Consider the following 21553-nt stretch of genomic DNA (forward strand, 5'->3'; position numbering starts at 1 on the left):
TATGCGCTATGTGATAGGGCTATTACAGCATCATGATATTTCATCTGGCAGCGAAAGGCTCGGTGCCATGTCCACCTGAAAAGGCTGCCGGCTCCGAGGGGCTCTGCCATACAGTGCTCTGGCTGAGTGTAATGCTTTATCAATAAACCGCTGGACCGTTTGCTATTTTCATAATGGAGTCGTGAAAGCCCGCTCTGGTTCCTAATTACTGAGGTAAACGGGGCTTGGCAGCAATTCAGAAGAAAAAGTGGAGGAGAAAAGAAGGGAGGAGGAAGGACACAGAAAAGAAAGACTGTGAAAGAACCCTGTCAGATGACCCCTCCGACTCAAAGCTAATTATATCCGCTGAAGCAGGAGGAAGGTCTAGTTATGCCCAGTGGACCGACCTCGGAGTTGCACCGAGATTCCTATCAATGTCTAGTGTCTGCAGGTCTGATAAGTTCAGCTTCACATTTGACCTCTAAACTTACCGTCAGAGTTTGTTGGGACAAAACCCAAATGCAGCAAATGTGGAGCCGCTGATGGGAGGAAAAGAAGCTCTTCTAGTATATTTAACCAAAATAAATAAATCAATGCCACGGTTATACACTATTTTCCAAAAAAAAAAACTTTTTTGGTAAAGGGTGAATGCATATCTAAATGTATGGCAGCAACAGGAATATTCTTGTCTACATATTAACGAAATTAAAAAAAAATGTTTTTGGTGTTTTTACCATGTTCTTGTAGCATTTTTTCTGATGATGTAGGGCATATATTATAAAAATTAAATTCAGAATTGCATTTCGGAGTACTGCTTTATTGAAATCGGGAATCACGAGCAGATGATAACATGGTTTTTGCAAAAGAGCCTGTTTGTGACGTAGTAAATACTATCAGTGGGCCGAAAGCTCCCTGCTCTGAACCCTCAGTAACAGGGAGGGCAAGGGGGGTGGGGTTTCTCCATGCCAACGGCCCCACCCACAACTTAAATGCAAATTTTTACTACTGCCATTCTGCAGAAACTACCGTATTTTCCGGACTATAAGTCGCCCTTTTTTTCATAGTTTGGCAAGGGGTGCGACTTATACTCCGCAGCGACTTATATTAGAACTAAATTGAAATAAATACATTGTTAACCCTCCTGTTATGTTCATTTGTGAGGAACAGAGATGATGTTACTGGGTCAATTTGATGTATGAGGTATGTTAAGTGTTAAGAGTATGTTAAGTGACTCAGAGAATCAGCAAACTTTTTTTTACAGTAAGATCTTGAAGGCTACAACATAATATTCTATTTTCCAATGATTTCATAGATTCAGAAATGCAATAAAAGTGAAAACTGTTTCTACAAATACAGGATGAAAACAGAGTATTAGTTGGCTAATGATGCTTCATGAAAAGAATAAATAAATAAGTTTGAGAAAAAATTACTGTCAAATTATGAGTTAAACAGTCTGCTATGATTGTGTCATATAAGGTTGTGAAAGTTAAAATGCGACTTATAGTCCAGTGCGACTTATCTGTGTTTTTTTCTACTTTATAATGCATTTTTGGGCTGGTGCGACTTATACTCCGGTGCGACTTATAGTCCGGAAAATACGGTATGTCTTACAACACAAGTTTTTGATTTTGCCCTTAAAATTACATAATTATGATTAAAAGACCAATGGAAACGCTTTAAAATAAATCAAATAATGATCGGAGTGGGACTTTAATTTTGTCAACACTTCTTATTTTAAGAAAAGCAAATATAAAGATTTTAAATTTAAAAATGAAGCTTATTCTCCAATTTGCTTTAGGATTCGAACAACTTTCCAGCTCGTTTCACTCTCCTACTGTCAGGAACTTTTGGTGTAGGACCCAATATGCAGGACACTGAAGAAGAGATATGCAGGCTTGGTGGCAGAAACTTAACATTTAATTTAAAAACACCTGAACATGACAAAAAACCAGTGGGACCATTAAAGGGACCAAGGGACCATTAAAAAGATGATAAGGTCCATCTATTGGTCATGGTCAATTGTTGTTTTTGTTCAAGTCTGTATTTTCTATATCCCATTAGGACTCTTTTCACAATGCCTGAAACAAAAAGTTCCTAAATAAAAGTTATATATGTATATATGTGTGTGTGTGTGTGTGTGTGTGTGTGTGTGTGTGTGTGTGTGTGTGTGTGTGTGTGTGTGTGTGTGTGTGTGTGTGTGTGTGTGTGTGTGTGTGTTTGTGTGTGTGTGTGTTTATATATAAAACAAAGTTAACCTCTTGATAACTGAATTTATTTCCAGCAACAAGGAAAAAAATCACTTCAATTCAATTCAATTTTATTTGTTTAGCCCAAATTCACAACAACAGTCGTCTCGATGGGCTTCATATCTTTAATTGAAAAAGTTAAACATAAAATCAAAGGGATCATGAATGCATGGAATACAATAGGAAAATACTAAATTGTACTAACAAACTGACTAAACTAAACTGGATATCCCTGCCCTTAGACCCCCCTCCACTTCTGTTTCTTCCTGTAAATAGATGCTTAATTAAAGTAATTTTGAAGCCGATGCAGTTTGATGCATATTTGCATCAATAGACAAAAAAAGGGGTTAACCATTAAACCCTAAAACTAGCTGAAAATTATACTTTGTAAATATTCCCCATTGTGTGCTTCAGTAAAGCTAAATGGCTTTTAGTCTATAACCACATTTCCTGTGCCAGCTGACAGCTGACAAAATAATATATTTGTTCTTTTATATTTTTACCAAAAGCTGCAATAAATCTGGGCTTCAGATGAAATGCTGTGGACACATGTGTCCATATGGCATTGAGCCTGACAGCATTGTGGGACAGGTCTTAACCAAAGGCCAGTGGCCAGCTCTAATGAGTATTGACAACAACCTGAGCCTCAAACTAATTCACTCTTGGAAAGAAAGAATCGCTGCCTTGAGCCAACGACAAATGAAGAGGAGGAACAAAGCTTTATACAACATTCACCCTTCTTATCTAAAGATCAGATTGAATCGAATCTACAGTTTGAGTAAATCCCCACCTCACATCAAACATGTTCCCTGTAGGATTTTGAAAAATAAATGCAGAGTCCTGTGGGCTTTCTATTCCAAACTATTGCCTCCTTCAAAGCCTACTGCTCTCAAAAATAATGGACTCTGTGTTAAGAGCATATTGATCCCAGATGCACTAATGACAACACTTCACCCTTACCAATGACAAAAACTTCTGTAAACTAAGTAGCTAAGATCTTTATGCCAAACAACTACACAATCATATGCCAATAACTGACAACATCTCATCAAAATTACTTTAATTAACATATTGAAGAAGGAAAAATTTGGATATTTAGGCCAAATGAGGACATTATTGTTCTCAGAAATTTCAGAAAAACAGCTGTTGTTGGATTGTGTATTCAGACTGGTAAAGTCTCTTGGTCTGGACTGAGTCCACCTAATTTGGTCCAGATCAAGTCCTGAACCATGCGCTTGGTCTGTATTTAGACTTCCTTCAAGCCGACTATTCTGCGGGAAATTAACTCTGGTTCACTTTAAGCAGACCAAGTGTATGTGATCTGAATACACCCTAAAAATGAAGCTGAGGGAGGAAGTTTGTCTGTCTGCCAGTCAAACAGGTTGCTTTCCACAATTGAAACATTCTGGAAAAATGCATGGAGATGCAATATATTATTGCAGCCACCAAGCCAATAGATCCTAAATAATGTCCATAGACTGCTGGACAAATAATGAACGTCTTAATGAAAGAGTTTAACCATTTTCTTCTTGTATACACACACACACATACTGTGTGTGTGTGTGTATATATATATATATATATATATATATATATATATATATATATATATATATATATATATATATATATATATATATATGTGTGTGTGTGTGTGTGTATATGTATAAAAAGTCATATTTATATGATCTTATATATAATCTTTAATTAAAACAGAGATGTATTTACAAGTATGAAGACATTACCATTGCAAAAGAAAAAGTAGCAGTCAAAACATGCAGAGAATGGAAAACAAAGTCCTCACAAACACCACAAACATTGTTCTTCGGCAGAAAACTTCCAGACTAATGATTTTGTAATAACCATATTTATTATAGTCTCCCAGGATCCTACTATGATAGGTCATTTAGCATCGTCTAACATTACTGTAAAGTCACTTTTTGGTTTCATGACATGGCATCATTTTGAGTCAGTATGTTTTATCTGACAACTACTTGTTCTGAGAATTTATTTTGGTCCTAATGATGTGTATATTACCATGTGGATAATGTGTGTGAGCATTTTCCCAACTGGAGAAGTGATGGAAGATGACAGTTTTCTATTTTTAATTGCCATGGTTCATGTTGCCAGGTTGCCTGCAGGGGACAGGAAGGGTGCAGACACAAATATTCTCTAATGAGTATTAATCTAATCAGTGTCTGATATGAGCAAGGCCTCTGTAATGATGTCAGACCCCCACTGCCATCACTACCTAACGTTGGCATTTAGGATTAGGGTATTTGCATTTTTTGAGAACACAAAAAGGTAAAAAAAAAAAATTAAAGGACGTTCTTGAAGCAAGGGGGGATAATGATGGCTTAAATAATAACCTCGTATTTTCTTGCGCTTGCCAAATGTAAAGTCTGATCAGGTCTAAAAGCAACTAAAAAAAGGTATTTTCTTCAAAGGGAATGGAAATGAGTGAGTGTTCACATAAAATCAGGGGGAAAAAATTAGACAAATTTGACAGTGAAAGAGTATTTGTTGTTAGAAACTCTTGCAGGGGTTTCAAAGAATGAGGAAATATGGCATATTTGCACTTTAAAAGTCAAAGAAAATGAAAATTGCTTGTCTGTCTTGTTTACCTCACTAGATTGAAAGGGTTACCTCCAAGGGCAGGGAGACATGAATAATGTCTACCACCTGCACCTGTTTCCTCTGGATGCCGCAGCTTTAATTACCTCAATTAGCATTTGGGAGATTGTTTGTAAGGATCTGTATCTACAGTGATAGAGCATACGCTCAGAGGGGATGCTAACTCATTGGAAAACACAGACAAATTGCCTTTTTACTATAACCTTCTGCAGTGCTTATGTCTCCGAGCGCATTCAGAATGAGCCCTGCTCCTATAGAGATAGTGATAATGTGTCGACACATGATCAAATAAGATGTCACGCTGCTATACCTTAATATGACACGGGGAGGATGATGGCGCATTGAAGAAGTGAGGAGGGAGCTTTGATCTGCAGTACAACAAAAAGGCATTATTTGTAGATACAACATGTTTGTGGGGTAATAGAAACGTCGAGGTGTCCTCTTTTCTACATTAGTTTATTAGAAGTGTTCAAATGTAACTTTTCAGGTTTGGGCCTCCCTTTGTCGAACCAAGCAGCCCAGATGTGTACTGTACCATGATTTTGTTCCTGCTTTACCCAGTGATCTGTGACATGTGATTTGTCCCCTTTCATTTCCATAATGGCTTCTTGAGCTCCCTGATGGAAACGTATGGAGACCCATTCGCACTGTATAGGATTTGTCCTGCACTAATGGAGCTGAGATTGGATTCAGGCACTTATGTCTGCAGAGATGATTCCTCCTTTTTAGTGCCGTTCTCTTTTACCTTATACATAATACATAGGTTTAAAGCAGTATTGCTTCGCAGGAGATCTCATTTATTAACATGGAAGTCTCAGAGGGATCAAAAAGCTCAGTATCAAGGTTTGCTTGAGCTCTGCTCTCATCATCACCGAAATGCCCATGGGATTTCCATCAACAAGTCGGAGCACAATAATTATTGGTATTTGATCGTTGTGTTTATTTAAAATTAAAAGAATAATTATCTGGAGCCTGAGGGAAGCAGTACATTTTGAGGTACATAGACAATTTTTGTTTGTATTTCTTTTTATGAAAATACGGTCATTTTCATACACGTATACCTAAACTATGAAAGACAACCACATTTTCTGATTTCCAGATAATTCTTTTGTAAATTATGTTAGAAATAAGTATTTAGTCACCTACAAACAATCAAGATTTCTGTCTCTCACAGACCTGTAACTTCTTCTGTAAGAGGATCCTCTGTCCTCCACTCAATACCTATATTAATGGCAACTGTTTGAACTCGTTATCTATGTAAAATACACCTGTCCACAACCTCTAACAGCTGCACTCCAAAGTCCACTTTGGCCAAAACCAAAGAGCTGTCTAAGGACACCAGAAACCCAATTGTTGACCTGCACCAGGCTGGGAAGACTGATTCTGCAATAGGTAAGCAGCTTGGTGTGAAGAAATCAAGTATGGTAGCAATTATTAAGAAAATGGAACACATACGAGACTACTGATAATCCCCGCAAGATCTCACCCCGAAGGGTAAAAATGGTCACAAGAACGGTGAGCAAAAATCCCACAACCACTAAGGGGGACCTAGTGAATAGCCTGCAGAGAGCTGGGACCAAAGTAACAAAGGTTACGATCAGTAACACAGATTTTGAGTGAAAACCTCCTTCCATCAGCAAGGACTTTGAAGATGAAACTGGAGTGATCTAGCCAGTCTCCAGATCTCAACCCATAGAAAATCCTTTCCACCATAATTTACAAAAGAATTCCTTAAAAAGCAGACAATGGAATTTTCTGGATTTTTTTTCTCATTTTGTCTCTCGTACTTGAGGTATACTTATGATTTACAGGCCTCTCATCTTATTTAAGTGAGAAAACTCGCACAATTGGTGGCTGACTAAATAATTTTTTGCCCCACTCCTGGTACTTTTTTAATGACTGTGGGGTAATTGTAGAGTTTGGAAGAAAAACATCTGAAAAGAAATTACAGGATTTAAACAGGAAAAAACTGTGTTACTTTAGGAAGGATTTTAAATAGTTTTTGTTGCAGATAAATTGACACTACTCAGTTTGGGACATTAATAGTGATGTATGTTGTGATATGATATTTAATTGAACATACGTACATTCACCCTTTAATTTCTTTGGGCCGATCATTTATACAAGCAATGTCTCTTAAAGGTAAGAAGATTGCAGTTCCACTTGACCAATCAGTCAATTTGCACAAGGGTACCATAACAGTGAAATGGGGGTGGAGCAAACCGTGCTGGAAAAACACTCCAGACTCTGCATTTAACAAACACAGCAAGCTAAAACTCGAATAAAGAAGAAGAAAAAAATCACAGTGAAAGGTAAGATAATAGATAACATTATCGTCGCTATACATCTTCAAAACCACCTGAATCCCTTTTTTTTTATATTGTTATTAATATTAAAACAGCAGTTCTTCTAGCCGAGGTGGTATAATTAAGGCTTAAAAAGCTTGAATTGAATTTTTTTGTTTGTTTTAATCTTTGTTGTTAATGAGACTAATAATGACTCAAAAATTGTGGAAGGCAAAGCTTTCTGCTGGGGAGGAAGCTGCCCTCCCCAAATTTTTACTCATTGCCCCCCTGAAGCGTTGCCTCTGGATACAACCTGAAAAGGTTACTAATCTGTAACTATGCATATACTTCTAGGGGCAGTTTATGGTCACCAGTCAACCTGTGGGAGGATCCCAAGAGCAAACCCACGCATGCACAAGGAAAACATGTGAACTCCACACAGAAAGGTCCCTACTGGGATTTGAACCAGGGCCTTTATGCTGTGGGGCAAGAGCTCTGCGCCATTATTATGGTAAATGTGAAAGAAAAAATAGTAATAAGGCTTGTCTTGTTTTATTGATCTAAATTTAATTCAAGTTTTTTTTAACTCTTTTATTTTTTTTTCTTCCCTGGGCTGCCATGAATCCACTACTTTCACTCACATCTGAGTAGTTTTTGTCCCACAGGGAGATTAATGCAAAGAACAGTGTTGATGCAGTAATTAGCGTCACACCTCAAGCTCAATTTATGCTGTACATAAGACAACGACAACTGCACGGCTTCTTAAGGCAGTAGCTTTTTATATAGACCAGGGGGGGGGGGAGTGTTGATCGTACACACCTCGTAAATTGAGAATATTGATTGGGAGTGGAACCCAAGTGGTGAGTTAGGATGTTTGTTGTCATACACGTCACCTTGGGAAAAAGAGGGAAAAGCGTGAACAGATTCAGAGTCGGTAGAATTTAGGTGAAGCTGCATTTAACTGCAGAAGGATAAGGAGCGAAGGACCAAAGCTCAAATCGACAAGTTTGAAGGGACTGGCTCCTGTAGACTGACTTGTAATTGGATCAAGTTTAGGACACAAATTCAATATTCTGAAGTGAAGCAGAAAATTCATAGCTCATCCCTGACGGAGACGAAGCCTCCATTTTGTCTGCATTTTCAGTAACCTGTGTCCAACTGGAGGAGGTCCTTTTTTTTTAAACATCCCTCACCAGCAGTCTCATCTGCGCTCCAGGCATTATTCGCCCTGAGCAAATCACCTCTCTCCTTATGCACCCTCACTCAGTGGCTGCAAGAGAGACACATCGCTATAAGTTATTTCATTATCTCTCTCGCTTTTCTCTCCCCGTGCAAAGATTGCTTTCTTTGAGAGGTCAAGCCAAAGGGTATGGGATTATCTACTAAATAGAGGGCATTCAAGAAAGGATCCTGCAGTCATAATGTTTGATATGAAAGTAAAGCTGCCACACATCTATTCCATTTGTAGGCCGTTTGTTAAATCTTTTTTTTTTCCTTTTAACTTTTATTCATATAGTATTCATTTTATTTTTATATCACAATAAAATTCTGGTATAAACTACTTTTTTCTTCAACCCAGATTAGTCTCATCTGCGGGCCTTATAATGATCACTGACACAACTGGAGTCTTTTATTTCTATATTTTTAACATTTTTACAATTCTCTTGATTTCCAGCTATTGTTTAAGGATGACACCAAAATCCTTGGTGAGAAATGTAAAATGGTTTTGCTGGTGTCATTAGATTGCGAATTGTTGCAAATTACAGGGATCGGCTGAATGAGAGAAGTGACACAAAATCCTGTCCTCTGTTGCAGAATCCTGTAGTTTGTAATCTTTTCTTTTTTTACCTCTACTTTGCACTTTAACATCTGAGCTTTATCTCCACTGTGTACATTTTTTGGACTGCCCTAACTCTTTAACTATTTACACAATTAACATTATTTCAGCGGATTCTTCAGCAGAGAAAAGCAGCCTTGCGCTGAAATGTAACACTGCACAGCACAGTGAAGTGTTTATTTAATCAACGTGAATCAGCGGATTCTGTCGTGGAGAGAAACAGCTTTGTGCAGTTATACAACTGTGGATTTTCCTCCTCAGAATCAACTGATTCATGGTGATCACGTGAACAAAGTTTTACGGTATGTCATAGAGCGTGTGTTATTAGTAGCTCCAGTGTTAAAGGGTTAATCAGAGTAGTTAGTTATTGTTTGTTTGTTTTTCTTAGTCAGGGAGCTTATGTTGGCCTTGGTTCTTCCTAAAGTCCCACCATTTCCCATTTTTTTATTTTTTATTTACTTAAATTCCATCCTTCCATCCATTTTCTGAACCTGCTGAATCCCGTTTGGAGTCACGGAGCTGCTGGAGCCAATCAAGTTACTGTTGGGCGAAGGTGGGATACACCCTGGGCAAGTCGCCAGTGGTATGGTATGGTAATTCTTGTAAATTAACGTTAGTTCACATTTATGCCTTTTGTTTTTGCTCATTCTTTAGTTGCTTCACATCATGGATTCTACCATGAATGAACAACTCTACCAATGCTACCGATGACGCTTTATCACTTTGATCGATTTCTGTATATTTGTAAAATGAGTTTAAGAGCACATATGCATACTGTATGATTACAATACCCTGAAGATGTGCGCTCTTGCATGAATTAGTCCTCTCATGGTCTGACTCTGTAGTGCTTTGATTCGAGGGCGGTGATCCAGTTAAGACTTGGAGCAAATACAAGGATTAGGCCGCAACAGTGCAGATAACACTCTGATCAAAGTGGCCATGCTGCTCTGACAGGCAAAAAGAGGAAAATAAGTCAAAGGAAGAGGCTTTGCACTCACACAACCCCAGTCACACACGTTCCATCTTCACTAGCTGACAGACCGACAGGATGAGATTGTCCTCCCATTTTCCCGTGTCTCTGCTGTTGATAGCAAGGGGAGAAAATTCACTCCGCCAGTTACAGCAGGATCCATCAGGAATACCGAGGCCGACAAGAAAATTATTTTTTCCTTAATGAGGCAGACAAACCTACCGCACTGGTTTATCTTCTTTTTTTTTAAATTAAACGGTCCATATGCTCTGTCTCGTCCACCCACAAGGGTTAAAAGAAACTGATTTTAAGGCAGAATCCTGACAAGTCATTATATCCTTCATGTCACGGTGACTGATGCTTCCACTGTCCATGCCTGCAGGAGTTTTCATTAGTGTTTGCTGCAGATGTTCAGAAATACTAATTGGACCTGAAAACTAAGAGACAGATCTTTGTTTGCATCAAACTCTTTTTGATTCAAATGTCCTTCAAACTTCTTTTACACTTCTTCAAGTTTCCAAACTTGTTACTTGATCTACATTATTGGAAATTGATCCCTTCATCATTCCAGAATGAGTATGACAACAACAAACATCATTGCCTCCAAAGGCTCCAAATCTTTAATATTCAAATCTCAGGAGCGAAAGATACAGTTGAATCATAAACAATGTGTCAAAATAACTGTTTAAATTCTTTTTCTTTGTAATTTTATGCTCCTGTGGAAAACAGTATAGATCTTAAATGAATGCTACAGTGAAAAATAGATGTATAAAAACAGGATAAAAAGGTGCTTAAAGACCCCTTTTGATGAAAATTGTGTTTTTTGGTGTTTTAACATGTTCTTGTGGCATTTTTCTCATGATTGAGGACATTTATATAGAAAATTAAGCTTAAAATTTGCATTTCTGAGTATTTCTTTTTTTCATATCGTTGTGGAAAGAAAACGAGAAAAAACATTTGAAAAAGATTGTATTTGTGATTCAAAGAGTATGCTGAGGGGACCACAAGTTCCCTGCTTCACTCTGCTTTACAGTGGGGAAGGGGAGGTGGGGTTGCTCCAAGCCAACAGTCCCGCAAAAAATTTTAGAGGTGAATTTCTAGTGACCTCCAGTTCCTATGCAGAAACTGAAAACCACAAAGGTTTTTTGACTTTGGCTAAAACCGGCATAATTATAATAAAACGACCACAGAGAACACTTTTAAAATAGATCAAAAGATGGTCGGAGTGGGTCTTTAATGCTGCATTAACAAAGGTTGCAATTTGAATGTCAGGGGCATCGAGTTTCAATGTTAAGTCCATGTGCAGACACAATCTGAGGTCCTGTGGCGCGATTTGGGCATCAGGTGCAGAGCGGTGATCAGGAACTCAGCTTTCGGTACGTGATGGTCAAAGGGTAGAAAAATATTTCCCATATGACAGGGATTTTCTTCCTGAACTTCTGTCCATTTTCTTAACCAGCTGGGGCTGCAGGGTTGCCAGAGGCTGTCCTGGTTACTGTTGGGCAAAGGCGGGATACATCCTGGACAAGTTGCCAGAGTTTGAGTCCGCTACGGCCAGCGGTCCGGCCAGATCCTCTGCGGCAGCGTTCGCTAGCTGGCGACCTGTCCAGGGTGTTTCAGCATCTGGTTTGAATGCAGCATAAGAGGTTGTGCATCTGCTAATGTTCGGTCCATTAAAGATAAGCTAAGCTAAAAAAAATTCTCAAGTTCAGCTATATTAAAACAATTCATGTTTTTATAAAATGACTTTATTTGATGGTCTACCAAGAGCTTTTGGAAAAGATCAAACTATCTGGTTACCGTACATATTTGCTCCAACATCTTTAAATGACAAAAAGTCCAAACGTACAGTTTATTTGGTTTTAAACTCTATATTTTGGCCAGACGAGGGTCGAAATGGGAATCAGTGGCTAGTGTGGTGGAGGGCTTAACTCCGTCCTCTATGCAGTCAGAGGTATCCCTGGGATCCACACCCCTGGCAATGCTAGAAGCTAGGGATCATACATCAGATTTGGGGGACATATTCTTGAGTGTTTGGTCTTGGGTCCTCACCCTCAGGTACCAGTACCCTCATCTCTTTCACAACTGGAACCTGGATGGTTTTGATCTGCTAGTCTTTCTTTCATTTGGGGACCAACACCACTAACTAGTAACAATCTTCACATTGGCCAGGTGCTCCACTTCCTTTCAGGGTTTGTGGGTAGTTTTGCTTACTAAGAATACCAAGCGTTAACTTCCTGACTTGGTATGTCTTTAGGGTGGGACATCAGGGACTGCTTAGGACCCTCGTATGGCAGCAGCTCCTCTCTTTTCTGGGAATAGTGGGATTTTTGGATGCATGGGGGCATGGGTTGAAGCTCAGACATTCTGGAGGTCCATTATCTGCCCGGGCTTGGTTTTTGTGGTCTCAGCATAACTGAGCCCTTGTGACGGTCTCTACAGCTCCATATCTGTTTGACTGATATCTCAGGATGGATGTCTTTGGGCCTCATATATGCTGAGGGGCCCCAAGAGGGCCTGGGCAACTTAAGCTGCCAGTAGGGTGCAGTGAGGCTTCCCACCTTCTTTTATCTCTTTGTAAACACACATAAACACCCGCCTTCTCCTTCCATATGCACGCAGGCATTAGTATGTATGCAGAGGAGCTTAACATGAAATATGTATTAAGTGCTGTGTGTATGTAGATATAAGCATATATGCATGCAGGAGGGTAGGTTTATTTTTGTAGTGTGTACACTTTTGCATGTTGTTTCGCATAGATTTATGTGTATTAGCGCAGATAAATGTTTTTTGTGTTCATATTTCTGCTTGTGTAGAATATTTAACGGATGTGTGTGCAATGAACACTTTATTTTGGATATCATTTACAGATTTTTCCAATTTTTGTCTCATTAACCCTTTTACATGCCTTTTCTCTCTCCATGTTTCTTTCACATCTTTTTCCCCTTTATTACTCTAAGTGGATTTCCATTGTTCTTTCTGCTGCCTAAATATTCCCGTCACATACTTTCTACCTGCAAAATAACTCAATGTGACATTTTTTAGGCATTGACATGTTAATGCCAGAGGCAATAATGCATTTAATAGGAACGTTAGGATTATATGAATTTAATTAAAATAAAACTGGCAAATAAGATGAGAAAATCAGAGGAGAAGTTCTAAGAAAACGGAGCATGATTATGAGTCAAAAATCTCAAAGAGGATGCCATCGCATTTGTATGTTCAGCAGTGACTCTCAATACTGTAAGGGGAAGCAGTTTTATCTGAAAAGTGAAAGAGAGAGAGTATTAAGAACGAAGTGTACAAATGTTTAAAAGATTTTAGTGCGAAAAGGTGATTGTGACTTGACTTTGAAGTTGTGGCTGAGTGTCAGATGGCCCAAAGCTTCTTTCTGCTGTAAATCATGTTTTCTCAATAAGGCCGATAATCAAATGTGAGTACGGCTATGAAGCTAATGTAAAAGTTTGTGATTTTTTACTGTGACTAAAATATAAACTGAAATTTTCAAAAATAACTGAGACTGCTGAAGATTTTTTTGATAATAAACAAAGGTTTTAAACACACCATAACTTATTACAAGTTTTGTTTATGATTTTAAAATAAATATTAGACTTTTAGAACTCTTATGTTTGACATTACACCATTATTTTGTTTGCCTTTTACACCTACTTTTACATTTTCATCTCATTCACGGGCTTGAATGAGATGAAAGCAGTTTGACTTATTTATTGGGATGATAGCAGCATGTTCAGGTAAAATATATGACTTTTTTAGTTGTTTTCTGTAACTTTCTACTCACTGCCTGAGGTCTACTCACTACCTTGAATTCGATCATTTGGTGCGTACTGGTGTAGTGTACAGATGATAGCGATCTGCATTTGTTCAATTTTAATTCCTTTTTGTCATACTAATCATAAGAATTACGCAAGCAGCCCATGTCCTAAAAGCATTCATATTCTTTAGTGTCTCACCCATAGACCCCCCCACCCCCCAGAAGTCATGCTGTAATCCAGCAGCCGAGCGGGCGAGTTTCAGAGGGTTGAGGTGCTCTCCCTGCATCGGCACCAGCTCATTACTTATCCATGAAGGACTGTTAACCACACTGAAATAGAATCAGATCTATTTACAGCAATGGTTTTAATTAGATCTGTGCATGTGTGTGTGTTTGTGTGGATGCTTGTCAGTAGACAGCAGCAGCTCTGAAACCTGGGAATCCCATGCGAAATGCGATGGTGCGCTTTGTGTATTTATCACCTAAGACTAATTGATTAATGTGTTTCTGATGTCGTCCAGAAAACAAATGGTTTTCACCACACACTCCCTCACGCACACATCGCTGAACTTTATGTAATTAACACCTGGACGGAGCGTGTTTTTCCGATGCACCAGTGCTGGTGTAGAAAATCAGAGGGGATTACTGCAGCCCTCTGTTAACTCCACAGCACGCCTCAACACAAGAGGCAGGCCAGATATAGACAGTGTATCCTATGTGGTTAATAGGGTAATTAATACTTAAGTCCTCCTAACACTGTACCATTCTCCACGATACTGTGACACGACACTCTGAGTGGAAAAAGGCCGTCAAGGGATTTTGGTACAAATCTCCTCCCAACCATCCAATTACAGAGCTCATCAACACTTTTATATACTGAATTTGGCAGCTTAGTGTGGTGACATCTTGTCTGGAAAAGAGTCAATTATTCTAAATGATCACTTCACAGCGGCGGGCATCCAAAAACACAATTTGGAAACTAGTAAACATTCAACATTTCATAAATATCTGATGGATTAGTGAGGTCAAAGGTGACATGGTGGGGGACAAAGAGAACAGAGGAGTGAAGAAAAGAGGAAAAAAGGCACAGAGGGAGCGGAAAGTATGGGAAATGTGGGAGAGAGAGGGAAGGCTGTTATTTGCTGTGCGACAGAGCCCCACAGCAGATGAGGAGGGAACAGCAGGGAAGCAGTACAATGGAGAAAGGTTCTACAAAATGAACTATACCAAAATACCAACATTTTTTTTCAAACAATTTAGTAGAAGTTGATGGCATTAAACTGACATGTCGTTTTGGACCAAGAAACTACCGAGGCCCTGAAGTCCAAATCACACCAACAAAAACAAATCAAAGATCGAAATGAATATTAAAAAAGCCAAACAAATGATAAAAAAAAACAACATTACCTTTTAGGAATCAAAATGAATTCCAGAAACCGAGCATGTCCAGTATCACTTCATGCCAAGTAACTTTTGGTTGAAATGATTGACAAATGTCATCATCCAATCAGTGATATAGCCTTTCCGGTTTCTGTAAAAAAAGAAAGAAGAAAAAAAAATCAAAAAACAAAAGTAATTAACAGAATTCAAAATGAAAAGTTTAAAAAGAAAAAAACAAAAGAAGAAACTGATACCAGATTTTCTCAGTGACAATCATAAACTTTTAGTATGAATCAAAAAAACAATCGTCACCATCCAATCAGTGATGTCCCCCAGTACTAACCGTTTCCAGTTTCTTATTCTGTTTTGTTTTTTAACATTTAATTTTAATGTCAAGGGTTATCAGGATGACCCAGATGCAGGACAAAACAGCAAGCTAAAGTGAGGAACTTAAATTCTTTAATTAACATAAAGCGTCTCTTTAGGTGGGAGAAATTCATAAACACAACAGAACTCCAAACCGCATGACTAAATGGAGGGAGTAGTGATCTAACCTTAAGCAACATTCTGACACTGAGTGTAGAAACAGGAATACAAACAAACAAATTAACCCAGTGCAGGCAGCTGTGTATCACTTGATTGAGAGCCATGGGACAGGGGGCGGAGCCCTCCAGGAGAAGCCACAGCCAACCTGCACTGAAAAACACAAGAATGAGGAAAAACAAAACAGACCTGACAGTCTGTGTCATTTGATTTCTGGAAATTACTGTAGTTATCCAAAATGTTTCTTTTTATTTCTTTATTTTAAATTTTTTTTGGTTTCTAAAATATATGTTGATTTTTTTTTTATTGTTTCTTTTACTTAATCTGTTTTTGCATTGAGTGATTCGTTGGTGTGATTTTAACTTCAGGGCCACTGTCAGAAACTGTCTAAAGGTGTCTCATTATAAACTACACATGAGCGAGAAAATTCTCTATTATTGGATCGCACCCCGGCATTGAAAATTGTTCTGATTACTCCTGAACCTTCAGTGGTTCACATGCAGTAAATCTGCACCGCACAAAGATAGTTTAAAAGTATCCATGAATATTTCATTGTTAGTTGTTATTTGAATCCCCACAGGTGAACAGTTAATTCCTTGCTCCACTGTGACTGCATTTCACAACATCATCATGCTTTTCTTAAAGCAACATGAGACATGTGAAGGTGTTTAGGTATGCCTTTGGAGGGGAAGGACATTTCTCTTAATGCTTTTTTACAGCATTTCAGGCCATAAAACTTAAAAGTCATACCCATGAATGGGAAAAGTTCTCTTTATTTCTAAAGGAGTCTTTACTCCCATAAAGAAAAGTAGAAATGGAAACACCTGTGGTGGTGACTACGTTGTGGAGATTTTCATTCACTACTGACAGCAGGACAAGGACTGAGTTCTTGTTGCTGATGCTCACAAGATATTAATAGGCTAATTATGAATTTAATTCAATTCAGTTTTTTATTTATACAGCTCAATATTACAATACTTAGACCACCCTTCTCCGTAGGGAAAAACTCATAAAGAAATAAAAAGAAGAAGAAACCTCAGGGATGTTCACATGAAGGAGGGATCCTCTCCCAGGAGGGGCAGGTGATGTACCAGGACTGTTACAGAAGAAACAGCTTATCTAACTCTACAACTACATGTTTCAATAGTGTAGCAGATGGGCTTCATCTTGATGAAACTGGGGGAAAGCTGGGGGCGCGAGACGAGCCAGAGGCGAGTTCCTTGGCCAAGGACAGGAGCACAGATGAACCAACTGGAATCTAGAATCAATCCCACCCACCCGGAGAGGAATCAGAAAATGGGTCAACGCATGAATTGAACTGCACCAAGCAGAGGCATGAAGAACTAAATGATAATTAAATGATGAATAATAGAGGAGAAAAGGAGAGAAGTAGATGAGAATAGAGGACAGAACCCCAGTGCACCATACTTTCCCCAGCTTCTAACTTCTAGCAGCCTACTAACAACTAATTGTTATTGTTATTGAAATTTAATTTAGACATGTTAATAGTAAGTTGCACGCACTATGGCACATATCAGGGATAGTAATAATAAAATTACTAAAAAAAAATTTTAGCCTGTCAATATCAATACAACATAGTATTAATTTAAGCAGGGGGATTGTGCCACCATGGCCTGGTTTATGAAACCATCTTTCTCTGCAGAGAAATATGTAAAATGAATGTAATCAAAATTATAATTATTCCCCCTAAACTTCATTACAGTAGTTTAGGTAGGGGGATCAATAGATTAAATATTCTCTGATTACTAGCTAGTCTGGCAATAAGTCTGTCCAAAGAAGAATGTTTTAAGCCTAACTTTGCCTCTCTCACATGATCTGGGAGCTTATTCCATAAAACAGGGCTTGGTGGCTAAAGGCTCTACCTTCAATGGTACTTTTAGAAATTCTGGGAACCACAAACAGCCCTGCATTTTGTGAACGAAATGTTCTGTTTGGTTGGTAAGGCACTATGAGATTTCTGTAATATAGGATGGGGTCATATGTAAAGCCTTGGGTTAGCGGAAGGATTTTGAACTTAATTCTAGAATCAACTGGGAGGCAGTGAAGTGAAGGTAACACAGGAGTGATGTGTTCTCTTCTGCTAGTGCCTGCTAATAATCTTACTGCCACCTGTGTGCCTAGTGCCCAGTACAGATTTTCCCATTTTTGGCCTGCAGACAGCCCATATCCACGTATAAAGGCAGTTGTGACTAAGGCATAAAATATGCCTGTCTAACACTATCCAAGTTACCTTGTCCCTGCAAATGCTGGCAGTAAAGCCTTGGCAGTGCGTGCTTTAGGTCCTGCTCGCTGTACGTCTCAGCTCTCAAGGATTTTCTGAGCTCTGGAACGATCTGCAAATGACTTGAATCTTTCTCTTCTCTCAGCAGGTTTAGTGTTGTAGCAGGACATGCTGTTCTGCAGGGAGAAGCTGCTGTCATTAAGGAGTGTCAATAACTCATTAAAATGTACTCTGAAATTCTGATCTTTACTGTTCCAGAGGCACGTAATAGTATAAAGTTCCAGGTCTCTGGTGTTTGTTTTCTTGTAACGGCCCCTTCAACTGCCTTTTTTCAAATGCAAACACGTCAAAAAGCACTCGGGTCATTTAACAACATGATTTCCGCATCCTCTGCAAAGATGAAGTGGATGATGTGCTTTTTAATTTAGATAAGATGTGTGAACAAATTAAAATGTTAATTTTTAGTATCTTAGATTTTTTTTCATGCTAAGAAAGTGATGTCAGATGCAAAAACAGGTTAGCTACAATAGGCTGCGCCTGGCAGCCGCTGACAGTGTTGACATGCAGAGCTGAGAAAATAAAAGGAGAGACAGAAGGTGAAAGAAGGGCAGAGCAAAGAAGATTTTAAGCTAGAGAGTCTCCAGCCCTGGGGGGTATTCCAGAAAGCAGGTTATGCTAGCTCCCACGGTAAGTTTGAGGCTAAGGAAGTTGATAACCTCAGCTTTCGGTTCCAGAAATGGAGGTATGTTTCAGGGTAGGTCAAGTTGCCATGGCAACTCATGCTCTGAACATAACCTGGTCCGGAGCAGGTTTAGTTGAAGATTAGTTTGTTTACAGAGAGGTGAAACAGCATGGCGTGTCCATTTGAAGATGATTTAGTGGATGAAAAAGCTCAGATAATACTTTTTCCACCGTGAGAGGGTGATAAGACCACATATGGATGTTGGAAAAATAAACTTTTTTACTTTGATCTAACTTAATTATTTGCTTCAGTTAAGATAAATCATTTTTTTGTTAGGTCACCTTAAAAATAACACATAGTTTTCAGACAATTATTTTCCTTTTATTCAAATTAATTCAATTAAGTAGGTGTAACTTTCATGCTGCTGTTAGATCGGCACCGCAAGGGATTCTGGGATATCATTCCGTTTGCCTGTCTGGACGGATTTGGGTTTAAGTGTGGGTTTTTGACAAAATGTGTTTAGTTGTATAGCTGTTTTACCGTGTTTCACCGTGTTTTGCCGAGCTATTTTGTCCTACTATGCTTACGTCTCTGCACCATGAGTGAGAGTAAAGTAGAGGATGATGATTTTATATAGCACCTCTACCACCCAAACCTGTTATGACAGTGATGGAATATTCTGTGATGAGTTTTTGCACTCCGTGCATTTTTTTCCGTTCTTTTTATTGTTATAAAAATGAGCATGACATTTAGTTAGATAAATACGTAAATTTGAGTTGTATAAACAATTATTGAGTTTGAATAAATTTAACTAAATTATCTTTCAGCCGTGTTACTTTTTTGATGGACTTATAATTTTTAACCGCCGTCATTAAAATCTCAGACTCCGTCTCACTTCCGTCTCAAGTGTCGCGCTTTCTTTTTTTTCTCCACGCGTTTCCATGGTGACTCCAGAAATCGGCGATCTATTGAGAATGTCTTTATGTACCGTGCGTTAACCCAGGGTTACCAAGTCGAGCGTAATTACGCCAACTCATATCCGGTCTTTTGGAACCGACAAACCCAGAGTAAGCAAGTTCAGGCGGATTTCAGCCAGAGTTCAGGCTTAAAGTCAGGTTAGTTTAAACATGCTTCCTGGAATACCCCCCTGTTCCTCATGAGCTATTGCACTGTTTGTTTTTCAGTCATTACTGGTCACCTGGATCAGGTGTGTTCAAACAATCAGAAATTGGGCTCACTCAATCCAGCTAATCAGCTAATCAGCAATAACTGAAGTGGGATGAGTACCATTTTTTTTTCCTGTTGGGATCCTTGCCTTGGTTCCTGTGTGTCTCTCTTGCTCCACCCCCTTCTTAGCTGGAGCCACTTCCCTCATCAGGACAACAATGTAAGTCCAGGGGGGTATTCCAGGAAGCATGTTTAAATTAGCCTGACTTTAAGCCTGAACTCTTGCTGAAATCCGCCTGAACTTGCTTACTCGGGGTTTGTCGGTTCCAAAAGACCGGATATGAGTTGGCGTAATTACGCTCGACTTGGTAACCCTGGGTTAAGGCGCGTGCACAGCAGGTACATAAAGACATTCTCAATGGATCGGCGAGTTACGGAGTCACCATGGAAACGCGTGTTGAAAAGAAAAAAAGCGCTATACTTCGGTGAGACGGAGTCTGAGATTTTAATGACGGCGTATGAAGATTATACGTCCATCAAAAAAGTAATACGGCTGCATCATCAAAAAAAAGAGTTTCTGCTTGTAGTAGAACAGACAAAGTAAACGCACGAGTTTCTGATCTTATTTCCATTTTCCTTGTGACGCATATATATATAACTTATCCAATTTTGCCACCTTAAATGAATTACTTCTATTGGTAACAAGTAATTGAGTTGAATTTATTCAACCTAATTTCTTACGTCTATAAAACTAAAATTGTTTTTACAACTCAAATTTACATATTTATTTAACTAAATGTAATATTACTCCAATTCAATTAATCTTTTTTCCATCTTAAATAATTATGATTCTTGAACTCTCATATGTCTAAGTTTGAGCCGGCAGATATGCTCATTTTTATAACAATTAAAAGGACGGGGGGAAAAAATGCACGGAGTGCAAAATTCATTAAAGAATTATCCATCATTATAACTACAGCCTGAGAAGGTAGGGGTGCTATATAAACTCATCATCCTCTCCTTCACTCTCACTTATGGTGCAGAGACGTAAGCATAGTAGGACAAAATAACTCGGCAAAACACAGTAAAACAGCTAAAACAGTTAAACAACTAAACACATTTTGTCAAAAACCCACACTTAAACCCAAATCCGTCCAGACAGGCAAAGGGAATGATATCCCAAAATACCTTGCGGTGCCGATCTAACAGCAGCACCAAAGTTACACCTACTTAATTGAATTAATTTGAATGAAAGGAAAATAATTGTCTGAAACTATGTGTTATTTTTAAGGTGACCTAACAAAAAATAATTTATCTTAACTGAAGCAAATAATTAAGTTAGATCAAAGTAAAAAAGTTCAATTTTCCAACATCCATACGTGGTCTTATCACCCTCTCACGGTGGAAAAAGTATTATCTGAGCTTCTTCATCCACTAAATCATCTTCAAATGGACACGCCATGCTGCTTCACCTCTCTGAAAACAAACTAACCTTCAACTAAACCTGCTCCAGACCAGGTTATGTTCAGAGAATGAGTTGCTATGGCAACTTGCCTTCCCCTTAAACATACCTCCACTTCTGGAACCGAAAACTGAGGTTATCAACTTCCTTAGCCTCAAACTTACCGTGGGAGCTAGCATAACCTGCTTTCTGGAATACCCCCCTGATCCTCCAGCCACTTTGTGCCATATTGTCCTCTAACGGACACCAGCTCAGCCATTTGGATGTTTTGGCTCCACAAACTTAAGTTTAATTCTGCCTGCCTGTCTGCCTGTCTCCCCATCTCCAAGCTCTCAGCCCAGCTCAGAGATCTCA

At 38.8% G+C, this 21553-nt stretch overlaps 1 protein-coding gene and 1 long non-coding RNA gene across 2 annotated transcripts in view; one reads left to right on the forward strand and one right to left on the reverse strand.

Moving 5' to 3' along the window:
• dnai1.2 (dynein, axonemal, intermediate chain 1, paralog 2) overlaps positions 1 to 21553 on the forward strand; it is a 395863-nt gene that overhangs the window by 294421 nt on the left and 79889 nt on the right. The gene's annotated exons all lie outside the window — the stretch shown is intronic.
• LOC105354105 (uncharacterized) overlaps positions 1 to 21553 on the reverse strand; it is a 102748-nt gene that overhangs the window by 54291 nt on the left and 26904 nt on the right. The window contains exon 2 of the long non-coding RNA XR_002873292.2: positions 15131 to 15254. This is a non-coding gene — a long non-coding RNA (uncharacterized LOC105354105). The remainder of the gene's footprint in view (positions 1 to 15130; positions 15255 to 21553) is intronic.

This window comes from Oryzias latipes, chromosome 5 (genome assembly GCF_053564925.1).
Source record: "Oryzias latipes strain Hd-rR chromosome 5, Olatipes_Hd-rR_3.1".
NCBI classification, from domain to species: Eukaryota; Metazoa; Chordata; class Actinopteri; order Beloniformes; family Adrianichthyidae; genus Oryzias; species Oryzias latipes.